This window comes from Argopecten irradians, chromosome 1, assembly GCF_041381155.1.
Source record: "Argopecten irradians isolate NY chromosome 1, Ai_NY, whole genome shotgun sequence".
Lineage (NCBI taxonomy): Eukaryota > Metazoa > Mollusca > Bivalvia > Pectinida > Pectinidae > Argopecten > Argopecten irradians.
The window spans coordinates 59,598,578-59,612,324 of NC_091134.1; positions in this window are offsets into that span (position 1 = coordinate 59,598,578).

The window sequence follows — 13,747 nt, forward strand, 5'->3', positions numbered from 1 at the left end:
AAGCAGCCTTATGATCATATTTTCATTTAAATATATTTTATTTGCACATTATATACAATGGGATTAGACATCAGTTGTAAACTTATAATTCGTCTTCTCCCGTAAAAATAATGATGATATATACATATGACATATGTCAAAATGGTGATTGTATAACGTATCGAAACCAGCTTTTGTTCAAGCATGATGAAAATTCTCTGTAACCACATGTCTACATTCCAAAGTTTTAAATAACTCTACTCCATCATTAGACGAATAATAATTATATCCACGAGCTGTTGTACATGTAATTGACCCTTTCAAACATTAACACCAATATTTATAAAGCTTTGGGTAGCACATTACAAACTACTGTAGAATAATATGTTCAACACCAAGAAATGAATCCCAGTCACTAGGTAGGTACTATTTCTTTATTTAGTTACGTAATGTGGTAATTCCTTTGAGAAATGACGTCACTACAAGTTGTATTTTTTGCTGTGCTCTGCCAGCGGTGTACTTTAACACATTTAAGATGCGATCATATCAGGGGAGAATTATCACAATACACAGAGTTAAGACTTTAAGTTTATTGATTTTGTTGGAATTTTCGAATATTAAAAACAAAAGCAGACGTTACCGACAAAAACCATCTGTTAAACAGAGGTATCTCGCACGGCGTACACATCTTACAGTTACATGTAACGTAACGTTAGATCCAGTGTGTGTATGAAGTTGGCTCGACATACGATACCAGTTACTGTACATTACATTAGCACCTCTCGACTTTTGAAAAGAAATAGTTCACGCTTCCCCGCTCGCATAATATACTGTAAGTCGATGAGCATCCGCACTGACCATAATCGTGTCCATTATACATTATCCAATTATTTCAAATGAAGAGGTATGTATGTTACTACCGACTTTTTTTTATCTAGATCCCCAAAATTAAAAAAAAATCATCAATGAACTCTATGCTAGGATAGTTCCCAATAACTGCGTGCAAACTGTAATTTATTCAAATGTTTTACTATAAATATGCTTCAATACGTTTTAAGAAATCTGATATTCTGACATCTGTCTTTGAAAGATAACTAAAATAAGACGTCTAAATTTATCTATCAATATTTTTTATTGCTCTTGACATTAAGATGAAAATTGCTATCTCGATTCATTTCCGGTGATATCCCAAGGGAGAGACTGTAGACGCTGAGGTCAGGATATTTTCAAATTTGTTTTGAAATTAGAATTCCACTGCCACAGCAGTAGTACAATATCTTATACCGATTTAATCATGACAGTGATTCAGAAAACGAAAAAAGCACGTAATTAATATGTGGAATAAATCAAAAGAAGGGCTGCAATATCAAGATAAATGTACATTACAATTCTCACAGTAGTATATCACGGCAGCTGTCGGGTACTCATGACGGATGGGGAGGGAAACATGGACCAGCAGGGTTAACAGGCACACGATGTGCACGTCACGTAACCTATAGACATCTGACGTATTGTTATTAGACCTAATTGTTTGTATAATAACCAAACTATATGTAAATCAGTTTCAGTGAATTTGAAAAATCTTTAATATTGAATCACCAAAATATAATATACTTAGACAATAAAATTTGCGCATGTCCATATGACAGAAATTGGCTAAACAGCTGTCTATCGGTTGTTTTCAAACCAAAATTACATTTTAGTTAACAACAACGTAAGACTCCAGTTCATTTGTCTGAAAACCGACCTCATAAGAAAGTCCTCTTGCCTCTTTGCACAATGTTCAAGATGCTTTCAAAGTGTGAATCAAAAATGTTTTTGCATTTTGGAAGTCAATTGGTCAAGGAAACACATTCGGGGAAATTAAGGAGAAATGACAAAAGAAACTTAACCCAAAGTTAAGACTTTCATAAGACATTTAGGAGCCAAGCTCATCAATAAACATTGTAGAATCAAGATGTTCACGAAACGTTACAAAATCAAGTTGTTCGGGAACATGTAGGAACCAAGATGTATAGGAACATGTAGGAACCAAGATGTTCAGGAACATGTAGGAACCGAGATGTATAGGAACATGTAGGAACCGAGATGTTCAGGAACATGTAGCAACCAAGATGTTCAGGAACATGTAGGAACCAAGATGTTCAGGAACATGTAGGAACCAAGATGTAAAGGAACATGTAGGAACCAAGATGTATAGGAACATGTAGGAACCAAGATGTATAGGAACATGTAGGAACCAAGATGTAAAGGAACATGTAGGAACCAAGATGTAAAGGAACATGTAGGAACCGAGATGTTCAGGAACATGTAGGAACCAAGATGTAAAGGAACATGTAGGAACTAAGATGTTCAGGAACATGTAGGAACCAAGATGTTCACGAACATGTAGGAACCAAGATGTTCTGGAACATGTAGGAACCACGATGTTCATGAACATGTAGGAACCAAGATGTTCATGAACATGTAGGAACCAAGATGTTCTGGAACATGAAGGAACCAAAATGTTCATGAACATGAAGGAACCAAGATGTATAGGAAAATGTAGGAACCAAGATGCTCATGAACATGAAGGAACCAAGATGTAAAGGAACATTTAGGAACCAAGATGTAAAGGAACATGTAGGAACCAAGATGCTCATGAACATGAAGGAACCAAGATGTTCATGAACATGTAGGAACCAAGATGTTCTGGAACATGAAGGAACCAAAATGTTCATGAACATGAAGGAACCAAGATGTAAAGGAACATTTAGGAACCAAGATGTTCTGGAACATGTAGGAACCAAGATGCTAATGAACATGAAGGAACCAAGATGTTCTGGAACATGTAGGAACCAAGATGTTCTGGAACATGTAGGAACGGAGATGTCCAGGAAGTATTAGAGATCCAGGATGTGCAGGAAATATTAGAAAGACAAAAAGTTCAGTAACATTAGGGAGTCAAGTTGTCCAGGAAACATTAGGGCGGTGTTTAATAAACAAAGAAAAAGCAAGGAATGACCAAAGTTGTTATGAAACCTCATTCTATCCCAAATTTTGGACATGGTTCGTGTCGTATATGGACATAGTTAACGTATACAGCCTTATACCAAAGTATAGAATTGTGGCAATATGATTTAGTACAGGGGCCCGTTATCTTTCATTATAGACGCAAGCACAACAACCATTAGGAGCGCACTCTGAACTCTAATACAAAAACTAACATGGACGAAGTGGTGATGAACACTTTGATAGGTTCGGTTATATATACATCACATTTTGTTAAGTTTTGTAGTTTGACACTGGTAGAACATCTTCCCTAGAAGGGCCCATCTGTTGTTTGGCTCTGGACGCGGTCCAGGAATGTCACGTCTCACCTTGAACTTCCAATTATTTGGGATTGTTGTAAACTCACACAACATGTTGTAAACTGGAGCGTGATATCACTCCAAGGCCGAGCCAATAGATCTACTAACTGAGGAGGGTGCATCCTGTTTTTGTGTTTCATTAGAAATTGTTTATAAATGTGTCTTATTTTTTACCAGTGGCGTTATCAGCACAAATATTTACACAAAATTAAAACACGCGAAAATATATCTATATTCAATTAAGGACCATTTTTCGAAAAATCAAAATTCTTCCACAAAGTCCTGGTTGAATCGATGGATCTAACACTGATATTGTAATAACACTGAAGTAATTGCAGTATGGTGTTTGTGTGTAATCGTGTTTTACGTCAATATTTATTGCAGTGTCATATCATGTGAAGGTCAGTCATACACTGTATTCTTTCAGCTAGCTCAGACCTCTTCGCCTTATACATCCTTTATATGCCAAATACCGTCAACTTATTATTTCAGCTGTGGAAGTTCAAAGTTCTGTTATGGAGCCAGTGTTCGTCGGTAACAGTGTTATCAAGTACGCTGTTAGATGTTCAAAACAAATTCGCCCAAATTATGAAGTGAAGTGCGTCATTAGGCTCCATCTGACGAAATATCGCTCGCCTTATGAGAAATGGTGTGGCTTACTTATAAAACAATAAATATAACTCTACCAGCTATTAGAAGGAAGTCACACACACGCTGTGGCGATGAGCAGGAAGCTACGTGGAGGCAAAGTTTTATTTATAGGTCAAGACACACGTTTTCGAGAACATCAGAGTGATATCTGTAAAATATTCAAGATAAACAAGATTGCGCAATCATGTTAATTCCTCAAACGTCATCTCCAGTCCAAACTGTGGTATTGAGCTGAATCTTGCCTCGGATGATACTTATACTGCCCTGGCCAAATCATATTTATCGCGTCGGTCTGAAATCCAAAATGGTCGACATGGCAGCCATCTAGAAAAATAAGTTATCAACGAGCTGAAAATTGATAGGATACATGTATAAGAACGTCAGCCAATTGCAATAGTGCTGCTACGTTGGACTTCAAACAGACTTTCTCGAACTATAACTACGCAGTCAGAGATTTCCAGTATTCACGACTTATTTCAAATTTGTCGCAAAGTTCAATAAATGCCAGTGCATGGTATGTTACCATGTGGTGCTATTCAAATTATGTTGTTACATAAAACAGGATCATTATAAACGTCAAAAATACCACTAAAAATTTCAAATCCGTAACCGGTACATATAGGTCACTTGATGCTGATTGGCCCACTAGCCCCAGACAGCAGAAAGCCTTCCCCATCTGTCCTCGATACTCCAGAGGTTACTATTAACGATCAACGTCAGTAATACATAGTAACCCCTGAAGCATTGAGGATGTCACCTTCGAGAGTTGTGGTCAAGGCTAGGGGTCTCCTTGTAGTGCAAGACTTTAGATATCGAGACTACTAGACTCTGGAATACATTAGAATTCCTACAGAGTTTTGCTTTATAATGTTCTATCTACGGCATCCTCATTGTGAACCCATGGGAGATAATCCTGTATCTATTGTGTATGTGGCTGATGTCTAACATCCCTGGTGTCATGGTAGATCACTCCACTGTGGGTCGTTAGCTGTTAGACAGGGAGTTTGGCATCGGTCAAGGTCACGCCCTTCTTGACCATAGTATAATACATGAACATGCTGGACTGGTTGTAGACTGTAACAGTTCTGGGTCGGCAGTGACCAGTCAATGTGAACACATATCTTTGTCTGTATATATTTTACGACTATGTAACCGGAAAAGAAGACATGTTGCCAAAGTATTAATGAAAGCAACATTTGGGGATATAAATAACGGCGGTCAAGTAAAGTGGTCAGTAATTAATACCAGGACAATGGAAATGCATTTCATGGACAGTCTGGCACCATGTCATATGTCCATAGTATAGTTTCACCCACTGACCCCAATCAAGTCCTAATTAAATAGGACGTTAAAAGTAATTACTAAAGATTTTGATAAAGGGTATGCAAACTATACGTGTATGTGAGTGTGAAAAACACGCCGTTTTTTCACATAAAAAAATATAGATTAAGCTTAAAAACTTATTTTGACGTGACAATCAAGACAGTCTATCCCCCAGACCAGGATAGAGCTAAAATTGTGCAAACTATATAATGTATCATTGAAATGCAGCATTGACATTTGTATTAGTATGATGAGAACACACGGAAATGTTAATATGGGGAATTGGGTCGCATATGAGATAGAAACAATAAACTGTTTTTCATTTTATCTTGGTCTCGAGGAGGAACATCTCCTAATTCCGAGAATAACCTTACCTTGGTGATCGATTCACTTGGAGTAAAAACGCCCAAAATGTATATGATAGGACACTTCCGTTCAGCGAATTCTGTGCACGTGTGATACATATATATTACATAGCTCATTGGATGCAGATAAAGATGTACTTTAATAACGCATCTTATCACATTATACATACTGTACATGCAGAAATGCTTCTTGTCAAAATTTACATCCATCTAAAATGAAATAAGTAAAATAATTAAAAAAAACACCAGCATATCTTACAAAAGCAGTAGAGCACGCGACGATAATATCCAGTATACGACCTTGACTTTGTAAGTTTATCATCAAGTAACAAGCCGGAACTCACACCCAATCTGACGCAGATGCTTTCCGTACTTTAAAAAGATTTTATAAGAAAAAAAACTAAACTTCACAAATCTTGTGTAGAATTGATTTTAAGTTGATATGAACAATGACGCAAATGGATTCTTGGCAACACAAGACAGTGAGCGATCGTCAAGGGAAAGAAATGGATTTAACTACATGTAATGTTGTATACACGGTATTTAGTCTAAGAAATATCATTAAGGGTAAGGATATCGGTTGATTGAGATTATCCCAGATGATGCTTGGGGGCTGATGATTGTAGGTTAAAGTTTTCAGCCAATCGAACTGCAGCTCCAATAGAAGAATCTCCAATTAACGAAATATCACCATACTTATCAACGCCGGAAACTATTGTGTGAGACCAACGAGAAATAGAATATTTTTTACTAATCAGCATGGTGCAGAGGCAATATTTATTCGCGTGAATTTCACGTGAAATGGGGCAAAAAGTGAATTTCATGTGAAAAGTATTGCCTGTGTAGGGGCAGATTTTTTGTTACAACACGTTTTTCTCCCTCCCAGTACAATTATATACTAAATGCAGGCATGGTAATAGCTAAATTTTAATGTTAATCCCTATAACGACCAAGATTGATTAATTTCACTAGGGCGGGTCCAAATTATGTGTAAACTTTGACCAATTCTCCGGTCCCTGTGACTGCGTTAAGTGCCCACACGTTATGGCCGTGGGTAATGCTCGTTCTAGCCTGATTCTTACTACATTTGTATGGGAAAAAAGAAGTTTTTCTCCACAATATCGTAATGATAACAATTATGTAGACATGTCTATGACATTCACGAAATGTTGATATTATACATTTTGTAAACTGTTCTGGCTAGAGGACATTTTTTTACCTTTCCATTATCCATTCCTCTTGTTAAACGATCTTTCCATCATATCCATTCACCTTGTTAACCGACCTTCCTCTTGCTAACCGGTAAATTATTTGAATGCTGATACGACTAATACCTATTTTCTTGTTAACTTACTACCCTATTATTTGACTTCGTTGTTGATGATTTGTTCTGTAACCAGACCTCTTTCATAACATGCCACATACGAACATAAGTTATTTTTTGCTTTTTGTTTATTTGTTTACTAAATAAAAAAGCACTGCATTTTGATTACATCTGTATATAAAAACCCTTAAAGCTATCACGAAAAGATTAAATGAATCGTTGTATGACAGAGGTGTCCAGTACACGATGAGATAGAATCGGTACCTCTTCATAAACGTCTGCTAGATTCCATTGGTTTACTAAGACTTCCAGCTAGAAAGTAAAATGATGTCGAGTGGACTGTGGACATGTGATAACGTGACATTTACTTGATTTCTACCAAGTTCTCAACTTTCTGTGTTCTAGTCATGTACTTTTATAGTTACTACTCTAAACTATGGGGGCAATAAAACTTGATCCAGTGTACAACCACTTGGTCCTGTACTTACCTCAGTGCTTACAAGTTCACGTATGTGTTATAATTATACTGAAAAGATTGAAAAATGGTTCCCTAGCTAGTAATCGCTAAGTATAGGTTTTCATGGAGTGACGTTTGCCTTGACTCTTTATGAGACAGTCTCGAGGGTTTCCGACGAGGCAAATCCAACCGTTCTAAATCTGAACCTCCCCAATTTGTATTTAATACTCTAAATTGATTAAATTGCAAATGTCCACATGACTCAAAAGGTGAGGTCATGATCTGCCATTCTACAGTTGATTCAATAGATCAGATGATTCGAGTTTGTATAATGGTAGCTGCATATGTTAGCTTGATCATTTCCTACAGCTGATGCGTCGTTAAGATTTTTTCAAAAGTTACAAACAAACAAACAAACAAAAGTTACAATAGCTTGTGATCCTCCTTATTTTTCATCTTGACAAACTATCATTCTATTGAATATTGCTTATTTATTGCACCCGATTCCTCTAGCTTAATCAGATCAATACAACTATAATTAAGCACCATTTTAAAGCTAATTCAACATTATTTAATCCAGTATCGTGCTATAGACGCAGCTATCTAGTTCTACGTGACTTCTACCTGTCACAGAATTTAGCACTGAGGTATTTAGTCAATTCAACACGTGTACATATCTCATGACGGATTTAATATTATTAAATTATTATCAAATGTGCGTGAATTGGAACAAACTGACGATTGCAATTTTCCATTACAAACTGACCCAGTATCATCACACTCAATTGTATTGGAGTTACTTTAAGTTGTTTGCACTCTCTTATCCGTCTCGTTTTAGCGACACATTTAAGATACAACAGATATCTTTTGTAATTTATTTAGAAATATTTCTCAATCATGAAATTCCCGTTGATTGCATAATCCTATGCTCGTGCAATTTACGGAGTATTTCCCCGTAAAACAATGTTTCAAAGGTAGATTAATTTGGTTTAGAGTTGCCAGCTGAAAGCCAGTGTATGATGTTGGTGAGTGCACCAGATATTAGCAGGGAATACATGAATAACGTGTGGTAATGGCGTTTGCGTGCCGATAAACAGTAGGCTTTGTCGGGCCCTTTGAATTTCAATCTTTGCTGTTATTTGGTTAATTTACACGCTTTTAACGGCACGTGAGGCGTTTTAACTATTGTTCTCCGTAAGTACGTTAGGAAAATCACAATTTTATTTCAGAATAAATTCAATAAGGTGTTGATAGAGAAACTCAGGATCATGGGTTGGTTTTCGTATAGAAAATATCACGATCACAGAACTTGAGATGATTCTTTCTGTACTTAAACATGCGATGACCACACGGAAGAGCGCGCTAAAATATACTTTTGACGCCAATATTTCTTTGTAAACCAATTTACATGTAGTTCTAAATGGGATTAGACACAATCTAGAAGATGATAATCTTAGGAAGCAGCATTATTTTTAATGTTTAACCTAATTAACACCTATATGAAATATACAAAGGAACCCGAGAATTAGTTACAATATATCCGTATTTAAAATATTTTTGTCTGAATCTTTTTCGTTTTTATAATGCAGCAGATACATACAATATTTCTTTCCAAATTATCATACCCTAACAAAGCTTTAGAGACCTAATGTTAAGTTAATGAAAGGTTTTAAGTAAGGAAGTGTGTCCAGTACAAACCCTACCATTGATTTAAAACATAGAGCTTATCAGATTAACTTTCAGGTATTAATATGTATTATTCAAGACGGCTTTTCGCTTTTTGTGTAACTAGTTGAAATGTGTTGTTTGTAATGATTTAAACATCGCATGGATTAATTATGATTTAGGCCTATTGCCCTTAGGTTTTTACCTTTACAAAACTGTGTAACTAAGCTTAAATGACGTCTTAGTTCTGAGTGACGTTTTCTACCAAATATTAAAAAAAAGACAGATATTGGAATTTTGAAGACAGATCATGATTTTAACTTTATTACGCAAAACCCAGATCTCCTGGTATGTATTCTATTGTCATACATTGTATGAGAAGCCATAACAACTGAACCACGAGTTTATTATACAGAACAAGTGCCCATGGAGTTATGCAAGCTTCGAAAGAGTACAGTCGATGGCGAGCATTATTTCTCAAGGTAACTCGTCCTTTTTGGCTAGAAGCAACAGATATTGTCATAGCACAATGTTCGATTATCTATTTTGTGGAAAGTGCCCTAACTCAAAGGATACATACATGTATACCTAATTCAGGCTTAAACCATCTCTGTTCACATCACTACATCACGTCTGAGCACGTGCTACTGCCTGTATTGGACACGTGGGTGAGACTGGACATTCCTAAAGGTACATGTACTGGTAGTTTATTGTTAGTTTGTCCTTCATCTTCAATATGGTGTAACGATGGACTGTCCGTGGGCGCAATTTTGTGTAATATAATGGGCCTGCCGCCTAAGCCTATCTAATAATAAGCATCATTGGCTCGACCTTTACTGCCTTTAAAAGTTAAGGTCAATTTCAAAGTCCGTAATGAGAGTAAACCTTGTTGCATCTAGATAAAATCCAATTTGACTTGACTATGATGGTATTGGTTTTGAAATGTCTCACTAAAATAACTACAATGGGAGTAAGACATCAAATTTAGTTTGCTTGTTAACCATTAGCTGGGATTTTATGCCACGGCCTTGGAATATTGGAGAGCTACATGTACCCTCTTCGTTATCTCCTTAACATTTGGCCAGAAAATCAGCAAGTATATTGTATTAAATTGGGACCAGTTTGATTTCTATCTTGTCTCTGCATACACCAAAACAAGACAGAACTGCCAAACTTGAGGAAATTATCTGCATTGCATCAGGTGTATTATTATTCATTGTTCTTTATTTTATGCTGATCATTAATAGTTTATGCCAGCCAGCATTCAGCAAACTTCAATATTTACGGGGTATTCATTGATCACAGTTATGGGTGAACAATAAAAATGACAAAGCGGGCATGTCTCACAAATATCAAGTTATGAGGATTAGGTAGATCACTTGGTTTGGTAGGTGTAAAACCTTAAAAAACAATGCTGAAATCATGTGGCATCCTTGAATATTTTTATACCCATATGATTGTTTCATTTAATTAAAAAAAGACAAACATGCTGTATTTGACAAGTAGTATGAAGCATCATGTGTGCCTGTGGCCGCCAGCTCATGTTCGATCTATAAATAGCTGCTGACCTTCGCATGGTTAGTGACCATCTCTCCAAGGGTTTCATCATTGTACCAAGGTCATATAATCATATTTCACCCCTCCATGTCCAACCATCAGTCAGATGTCAATTTTACTGATCAAATGACTAATAAATTATTAGACAACATGAACATTTACTATATTTTGCTTTCCTATTGACTGAGACAAGGCACACATGATGCCCACTTCACTTTATTTGGTTAGTTTTAATCAAAATATTAGAATCTTGTTACAGTCAGTGATTGGTCTATAAATGATCCAGATTTTTCACAATGTCATATGCAATAAACAAATAAGCCCTCATAACCACCCAGAAATTGCCACTGAGTTTCTGGAGGTAGCTGCCACCTACTACAAAATAACATTGTCTCAAAAGAATGATCAGAGAACAGTGCTTAGGTTAGCCACCAGTTACTACAGAATATATCAGTCTAAATCAACCCAAGGTGTTCCAGGGTGATGAACCTGACAAACAAAACAAATTCTGTTAAACATCATACCTAATTATATCAAACAGTTCCACAGTTTGGTCAAGGTCATGTTAGGGCTGATACAGTTGCCTTGACAGGTGGCCCTGCATTCCTCAGGTCTTCCTGAGTCTATGTGGTTTTGGTATGCATTGATTTAGATGGCCATCAGTTAGTCTGTCTACAAAAAATACAGATAGCACTCAAATTAAATGAACTCTTTGTGACCTTGCTGCCAAGCCTAAAATCAGTTAAAAATCTTAATAGTCCTGGGGTTTTGTTTATTTTTAGATTAGCATCTAGTATAAAATGTGTTTACACAAACATGCTGATGCCAAAATATACAACTGTAAACACTTTTGAAAATTTTCAAGGGAGAATTATTACTTGTTTTTATTGATACAGTAGAAATTATAGTTGTGAGGAAGGGAAGAGATTCTGGAGATTTTCTGCATTAGTCAAAATGATTTAGCCCAATAATGTTTTTATAAAGATTCTCAGCCAAAACTTAAAAAGATGAATATTCCTCCCTCTGATGCCCCCCACCCACACACACTTAGAAAGATGATAATCTAGCAGTTGTCTTACAGTAGATACCACTATCTGTTTAAGGTATTATGACTTGTGTGTTAATAGTATGCCTCTGAAATTTTGTCTTGTGCAGCCAGGTGTATTTTTTATATCTCAAGGACAACCCATCTGTAGTCACCATCAATTATTCTACCAGTCCACATCTACATGATGTGCCTAATTATCACCAGAGGTTGAGCAATTAATACCACAGCAGGGATACTAATCAGTATGTAGCCACTCTCAGCACATCCATCCAGTCCCTGACAGGGTCCCCACCCACAACATTACTTACCCCTCACTCACATCCTAGAGGGTATCCCTTCACAGCCCCTCAGTACACAACAGGGACAAAACCCCCCAAATATGTTCTAGTGGGCAGCACAACCCCTCAGTACACAACAGGGACAAATCCCCCAAACATGTTCCAGATTACAGCACAACCCCTCAGTACACAACAGGGACAAATCCCCCAAACATGTTCTAGTGGGCAGCACAACCCCTCAGTACAAATCAGCGACAATACCCCCAAACATGTTCTAGTGGGCAGCACAACCCCTCAGTACACAACAGGGACAAAACCCCCAAACATGTTCTAGTGGGCAGCACAGCCCCTCAGTACACAACAGGGACAAAACCCCCAAACATGTTCTAGTGGGCAACATAACCCCTAAGTACACAACAGGGACAAAACCCCAAACATGTTCTGGAGGGCAACATAACCCCTAAGCACACAACAGGGACAAAACCCCCCAAACATGTTCTAGAGGGCAACATAACCCCTAAGCACACAACAGGGACAAAACCCCAAACATGTTCTAGAGGGCAGCACAACCCCTCAGTACACAACAGGGACAAAACCCCCAAACATGTTCTAGTGGGCAGCACAACCCCTCAGTACACAACAGGGACAAATCCCCCAAACATGTTCTAGTGGGCAGCACAACCCCTCAGTACAAAGCAGTTACAAAAACCCCAAACATGTTCCAGATTACAGCACAGCCCCTCAGTACACAACAGGGACAAACCCCCCCAAATATGTTCTAGTGGGCAGCACAACCCCTCAGTACAAAGCAGTTACAAAAGCCCCCAAATATGTTCTAGTGGACAACACAACCCCTCAGTACACAACAGGGACAAAACCCCAAACATGTTCTAGATTACAGCATAACCCCTCAGTACACAACAGCGACAAAACCCCCCAAATATGTTCTAGTGGGCAGCACAACCCCTCAGTACAAATCAGCGACAAAACCCCCCAAACATGTTCTAGTTGGCAGCACAACCCCTCAGTACAAATCAGTGACAAAACCCCCCAAACATGTTCTAGTGGGCAGCACAGCCCCTCAGTACACAACAGGGACAAAACCCCCAAACATGTTCTAGTGGGCAACATAACCCCTAAGTACACAACAGGGACAAAACCCCAAACATGTTTTGGAGGGCAACATAACCCCTAAGCACACAACAGGGACAAAACCCCCCAAACATGTTCTAGAGGGCAACATAACCCCTAAGCACACAACAGGGACAAAACCCCAAACATGTTCTAGAGGGCAGCACAACCCCTCAGTACACAACAGGGACAAAACCCCCAAACATGTTCTAGTGGGCAGCACAACCCCTCAGTACACAACAGCGACAAAACCCCCCAAACATGTTCTAGTGGGCAGCACAACCCCTCAGTACAAATCAGCGACAAAAACCCCCAAACATGTTCCAGTACACCTCAGTACAAATCCCCCAAACATGTTCTAGTGGGCAGCACAACCCCTCAGTACAAAGCAGTTACAAAAACCCCAAACATGTTCCAGATTACAGCACAGCCCCTCAGTACACAACAGGGACAAAACCCCCCAAATATGTTCTAGTGGGCAGCACAACCCCTCAGTACAAAGCAGTTACAAAAGCCCCCAAATATGTTCTAGTGGACAACACAACCCCTCAGTACACAACAGGGACAAAACCCCAAACATGTTCTAGATTACAGCATAACCCCTCAGTACACAACAGCG